Source organism: Desmodus rotundus, chromosome 3 (genome assembly GCF_022682495.2).
Source record: "Desmodus rotundus isolate HL8 chromosome 3, HLdesRot8A.1, whole genome shotgun sequence".
NCBI lineage: Eukaryota > Metazoa > Chordata > Mammalia > Chiroptera > Phyllostomidae > Desmodus > Desmodus rotundus.
The window spans coordinates 186687087-186693840 of NC_071389.1; the positions used below are offsets into that span (position 1 = coordinate 186687087).

The 6754-nt window shown below is 39.1% G+C and overlaps 1 pseudogene; it reads left to right on the forward strand.

Annotated features, from left to right (window-relative positions):
- The first annotated feature begins 2627 nt into the window (after nucleotides 1–2627).
- LOC112321993 (large ribosomal subunit protein eL38 pseudogene) lies at nucleotides 2628–3120 on the forward strand (annotated as a pseudogene).
- Nucleotides 3121–6754: the final 3634 nt, after the last annotated feature.

Consider the following 6754-nt stretch of genomic DNA (forward strand, 5'->3'; position numbering starts at 1 on the left):
AATTAAGGGATTGAACACATATTGGAAGAAATAATGACTGAAAACTTCCCCAACCTGGTGAAGAAAAAAAGACACTCAAGTCCAGGAAGTGTGGAGAGTCCCAAACAAGATGAACCCAAAGTGGCCCACACCAAGACACATCATAATTAAAAAGACAAAGGTTAGTTAAAGACAAAAAGAGAATCTTAAAAGCAGCAAGACAAAGACAGTTACCTACAAGAGAGCTCCCATAAAACCATCAGCTGATTTCTCAACAGAAACATTTCAGTCAGAAGGGATTGGCATCAAATATTGAAAGTGATAAAAAGCAAAGACCTACAACCAAGACTACTCTACCTAGCAAGGCTATCAATTAAAATTGAAGGAGAAATAAAGAACTTCCCAGACCAGAAAAAGCTAAAGTACCAGCAAACAAGTATTATAAGAAATGTTAAAGAAACTTCTTGAAGAAGAAGAAAAAAAAGGGAACATAATTATAAAGAATAAAATGACAATAAATATAAACCTATCAGTAATCACTTTAATGTAACTAGATTTAAATATGCCAATCAAAGACACAGTGTAGCTGAATAAATAAGAAAACAAGACCCACGTGTAGGCTGTCTACAAAAGACCCACCTCGGAGTGAAAGACACACACAGACTAAAAGTGAAGGTTTAGAAAAAGATATTTCATGCAATGAAAAAAAAAAGCTGGGGTAACGATACTTTTATTAGACAAAAGAAACTTTAAAACAAAGGCTATGATAACAAAGAAAACATTTCATAATCATAAAAGAATCAATCCAATAGGAGGAAATAACCTTCATAAACATTTATGCACCCAACATAGGAATACCCAAACATAGAAAGTTAATCTTGATGGACATAAAGGGAGAGATTGACAGCAGTAAGTCACAGTAGAGGATTTTAACACCCTATTGACATCAGTGGATAGATCTTCCAGATAAAAAATCAACAAGGAAACAGCAGCGTGAAATGATAGAGTAGGCCAGATAGATTTAATTGATGTTTTCAGAGCATTCCACCCGAAGCAGCAGAATATACATTCTTTAAAAGTGCACATGGAATATTTTCCAGGATAGAACACTTATTAAGACACAAAACAAGTCTCAATAAATTTAAGAAGATTGAAACTATATCAAGCATCTTCTCGGACCACAATGTTATGAAACTAGAAATCAGTTACAAGAAAAGAAACTGAAAAACGTATGAACACATGGAAGCTGAATAACATGTTGCTAAATGATGAATGGGTTAACAGTGAAATCAAGGAAGAAATCAAAGGGTACCTTGAGACAAATGAAAATAAAAAAACAACCACCCTAAATCTATGGGACACAGTGAAAGCAGTCCTACCTCAAGAATCAAGAAAAATCTCAAATAAACAATCTAACCTTACATGTAAAAGAACTAGAAAAAGAACACCAAACAAAACCCAAAGAGTAGAAGAAATGAGATCAGAGTAGGAAAAAAAACAAAATCGAGAATTAAAAAAACCAATACAAGAGATGGATGAAACCAAGAGCTGATTTTTGAAAAGATAAGCAAGTGTTTAAACCTTTAACCAGACCCATCAAGAAAAAAAAGAAAGAGGACCCAAATAAATACAATCAGAAATAAAAGAGAAGTAACAACTGACACCACATAAATAGAAGGGATTATTAGAAAATATTATGAACAACTATGCCACCAAACTGGGCAATCTGGAGGAAGTAAATCCCTAGAAACATATAACCTTTCAAAACTGAATCAAGAAGAAACAGAAAATGTGAACAGATTGATTACAACCAATAAAATCAAAGCAATAATCAAAAAAACTCCCAAAAAACAGAAGTCTTGGGCTGGATGGCTTTATAGGTAAGCTTTACCAAACATTCAAAGAAGAGATAATGACTACCCTTCTCAAACTATTACAACAAATTCAAGAGGAGATTCATGTTAAAATCAATTAACATGATACACCACATAAACAAAGTGAAGGATAAAAATCATATGATCATATCAATAGATGCAACCCCCCCCCAAAAAAAAACCTTTGACAAAATCCAGCATCCCTTTATGATAAAAACTCTCAGCAAAGTGAGAATAGAGGGAACATACATCAACATACTAAAAGCCATGCATTACAAATGCACAGCCAACAATTTACTCAATGGGGAATCACTAAAGGCATTTTCCTTACGATCGGGAACCAGACAGCGATGTCCACTTTCACCACTTCTGTTCGTCATAGTACTGGAAGTTGTAACCACAGCCATCAGACAAAAAGAAGAAATAAAAGGCATCCAAATGGGAAAGGAATAAAGAAAGCTGTCATCATTTGAGAAAACACGATGTTGTATATAGAGAAACCTAAAGATTACACACAGAAACTACTAGAACTCATTAAAGAATTCAGGAAAGTATCAGGATACAAAATAAATATTCAGAAATCAGTTGCGTTTTTTTACATCTATAATGCAACTGATTTTTTTACACCATTAATGCAAACTATCAGAAAGGGAAACTAAGAAAACAATCCCATTTACAGTTGCCTCAAAAAAAAAAACCTAGGAATAAATTTAACCAAGGAGGTAAAAGACTTGTACACTAAAAATTATAAGACACTGAAGAAAGAAATCAAAGATGATACAATTCTTGGGCAGTACACGAGGAATAGGTGGTATAATCCAAGGTGCCGGCCATGGTCGCAAATTTGAGGAATTCAAGGACTTCCTGCTCACAGCCAGGTGAAAGGATGACAAATCTGTCAAGATCAAGAAAAATAAGAACATCCCTGGATGGTGTGGCTCAATGGATTGAGCACTGGCCTGCAAACCAAAGGGTTGCTTGTTCAATTCTTGGGTAACAGGCTAGGTCCCAGGTTGGGAGTGTGCAAGAGGCAGCCAATTGATGTTTCTTTTGCACATCGATGTTTCTTTCCCTCTCTTTCTCTCTCTCTCTCTAAAAATAAATAAATAAAATCTTTTTAAAAAAAAGAAAGAAAAAGAAGGACAATGTGAAATGTAAGGTCCAATGCAGCAGATACCTTTATACCTTGGTCATCACGGACAAAGAGAAGGCCAAGAAATTGAAGTGGTCCCTGCCCCCAGGTTTGGCACTGAAGGCTCTGAAATGAACCACACACACTGATCTGTATTAAAATGTTATAAATAAGTAAATATACATATAAATGGAAGCATATACTGGGCTTGTGGATAGGAAGAATTAACATTATGAAAATGTCCATACTATATACAGCAATCTATAGATTCAACACAATTTCTTTTTTTTCAGTGAAATGATTTTTATTCCACTAAGTTCTTTTTTTATTGTTGTTCACAGTTGTCCCCATTTCCCTCCCATTACTCTCCCCTGCCCTACCCATCCCCTCAACACAATTTCTATCAAAATGCCAATGGTGTACTTCACAGAACTAGAATATAATACAAAATTTTATTTGAAACTACAAAAGACCTCAAATAGCTGCAGTATTCTTGAGAAAGATGAACAGTGCTGGCTGGTGTGGCTCAGTGGGTTGAGCACTCCCATGTGAACCAAAGGGTTGCAGGTTCAATTCCCAGTCAGGGCACATGACTGGGTTGCAGTCCAGTCCCTGGTTGGGATTGATGTATCTCTCACACATTGATATTTCTTTCTCCCTCTTTCCCCCTCCCTTCCCCTCTCTCTAATCAATAAATAAATAAATAAAATCTTTAAAAAAAAGATAGAAAGGACAAAGTGGAGGTATTATACCACCCATTTACAGTTTTTATGCAAAACTGTAAATGGGTGGTGTAATGGGTGTAACAGTTTTATGCTACCCATTTACAGCCTTATTTACAATAGCCAAGATATGGAAGCAGCCCAAGTTCCCATCAATAGATGAGTTGATAAAAAAGTGGTGGTACATATGAGGACTGTCCGGAAAAAGTCCAACATTGTTAATACAGTGAGAATGGTTTGTGCAATGTGGATGTAACCAGCAGCCAAGGAGAGTGGACCGGAATGCTCCTGCATGAACAACGACAACTTCACTGTACTAATCAGTGGGAGCAGTAGACACCATTGAGTGAACATATGTACTGTGTGGTTATTGCATTCAAAATGACTGAGTAAAGCAATGAATCTGCATCAAATTTCTCATTAAGCTTGATCATTCCACCACAGAAACTATTGGGATGATTCAGAAGGCCGCAGCTATGGGCAAATGGTGATTGGCAGCTTCAGCACAGCAATGCTCCTGCTCATACATCATGTCTTGTGCAGAGTTTTTTGGCAAAACATCCAATCACCCCAGTGACTCAGCCCCCATACTGCCCAGATTTAGCACCCTGTGACTTCTGGCTTTTCCTAAAACTAAAATCACCTTTGAAAGGGAAGAGATTTCATACCATTGGTGAGATTCAAGAAAATGAGAAAAAATGGCCGATGGCGATTGGGGAAAATGTGTGAGGTCCCAAGGTGCCTACTTTGAAGGGGACTGAGGCATCATTGTCCTATGTACGATGTTTCTTGTTTCCTGTATCTTCTTCAATAAATGTCTCCATTTTTTCCCATTACATGGCTGTATACTTTCTGGACATACCTCGTATATGTAATAGAATATTACTTAATGGAGTGTTTAATAGGTATGAAATTTTACCACTGGTGACAGTATGGATGGATTTAGAGGGTATTAATCTAAGTGAAATAAGTCAGCCAGAAAAAGGCAAAATGCCATATGATTTCACTTACATGTGGAATCTAAAGAACAATTTAAATGAACAAGTAAAACAGAAGCAGGCTCCTAGGTGCAGGTAACAGACTGATGGTTGCCAGAGGAGAGGGGTTGGGGTGTAACCGGACAGTGACCGGGCCTGGATCAGGTCCGCCTCAGGCCTGCCTGTAGTGTGTGCGTTCCTGACTTCCCGCGGGAAAGGTTTCACAACGCAAGTCCAGGTTAGTTTGAGAGTATGTTTGTGAAAGCTGGGGACAGTGAAGTAAGGAAGAGCTTAGGATAAAACAAGCAACTGGAGAGAGCCTGGCAAGGCTGCTCTGACTCTCTAGAAGCCCAAGAAAAGGGGGCCTTGGAGACAGGTTCAGAGGGTTAGCCTGGGACAAGCTGCTGACACCTATTGCAAGTCTCATGGGCCCCCTCCCAACAGCGTACCTGCGCCTTTCCCTTCCCTGTCTTCTTCCTCCAGGTGGAAAGGAGGAAGAAGGCAGGGAAGGGAAAGGGGCAGGTATGCCGTTGGGAGGGGGAGTGCTCGCTGGGACCTTTGTTTTAAGGTTTTTAAAGGCTGGAAGTTTAGAGGAGATCTTAGAGGAGGGTAATTAATATTCATCAACTTTTCCAGGTGTGTCCTTTCAGGGTCAGGGTCTTCACTGATTGGTTAGCAACGGCAGAGGGTCATTAGTCATTGCAGCTGGTCCTGGTGTCACCCATCTGGTTTTGCTGCTCTTCTTGGCCTGGAGCTGAAATATAAGTGAATCCTAGATGTTGTCTCTAAGGAGGAAAGGTCTGGGGCAGGGGGGTAGGGGAAGTGGGTTCTGAACTGCATGACCAGCAACATGCCAGGGGAGGAAAGGCCTGCCTGGGGCTGAGGTCTGGTGCCAGTTTTGCCCATTGCTGGGCACCCAGGACTTTCCACCCTGCTGACCTTCTGTATCTGGCTATAAATTTCTTGGCCAGTTTACTGAGCTATCTGTCTCTGTTTCCCCATTCCACTTGCCATGAAATTTTCCTAGCTTCTTACTATCCTGCCTCAGGAGACTGGGTGAAAAGGGGGAAGGGTTTAAGAAGAACAAATCGGCCCTGGCTAGTGTGGTTCAGCGGACTGAACGCTGGCCTGAAAACTAAAAGTTTGCTGGTTCAGTTCCCAGTTGGAACACATCGATGTTTCTTTCCCTCTCTTTCTCTTCCCCTTCACCTCTCTCTGAAAATAAATAAATAAAATCTTAAAAAAAAAAACAAAAACCCAGCCCTGGCTGGTGTGGCTCCGTTGGTTGAGTGCTGGCCTGCTGTCAGGGCACATGCCTGGGTTGCTGGCCAGGTCCCCGGTTGGGGGCGTGTGAAAGACAACCAATCAATGTTTCTCTCCCTCTCATTCTCCCTCCCTTTCCCTCTCTCTAAAAGTGAATAAATAAAATATTTAAAAAATTTTTAAAAAGGAGTACAAATTGGTAGTTACAAAAACTCATGGGGTATAAAGTACAGCATGGGGCATATAATAGGGAATATTATAATAACTATGTATGGTACCAGGTGGGGACTGGAAATATCAATGGGAACACTTTGTTAAGTATATGATTATCTAACCAGTATGCTAGATACCTAAAATTAATACAAAATAATATTGAATGTAAACCATAATTAAAAAATAAAATTAAAAACGATAATAATATCAAAAAAGTAAGATTGTGACCATAAAACATCACAGCCCTATAGCAGCGACAGCAACAGTGACGATGACTCCAGTAATGCCGGAGTTGAATGAAAACACTGAAAACTGGATTTGGCAGGAGTTGGAATGCATACTACCTCAGGTTTCAGTGTGCTGCTGAGCACTATGATCTAGTTTCCAAAGTGCTGTTTTTTGAAGGAAATTTTAACCAAAATAGTGTAGAGACAAATGTCCTGGATGAGTCTGTGGGGGAGGTACAAGCTTTCCTATACCTCCAAGGTTCTTCTGGCTGGTCTAATATTAAATAGACATGAGACAGATTAGCAAAAGAAAATTACCAAATTTAATAAGTACATATATATGGGCCCCCCACATACGTGATGGAGT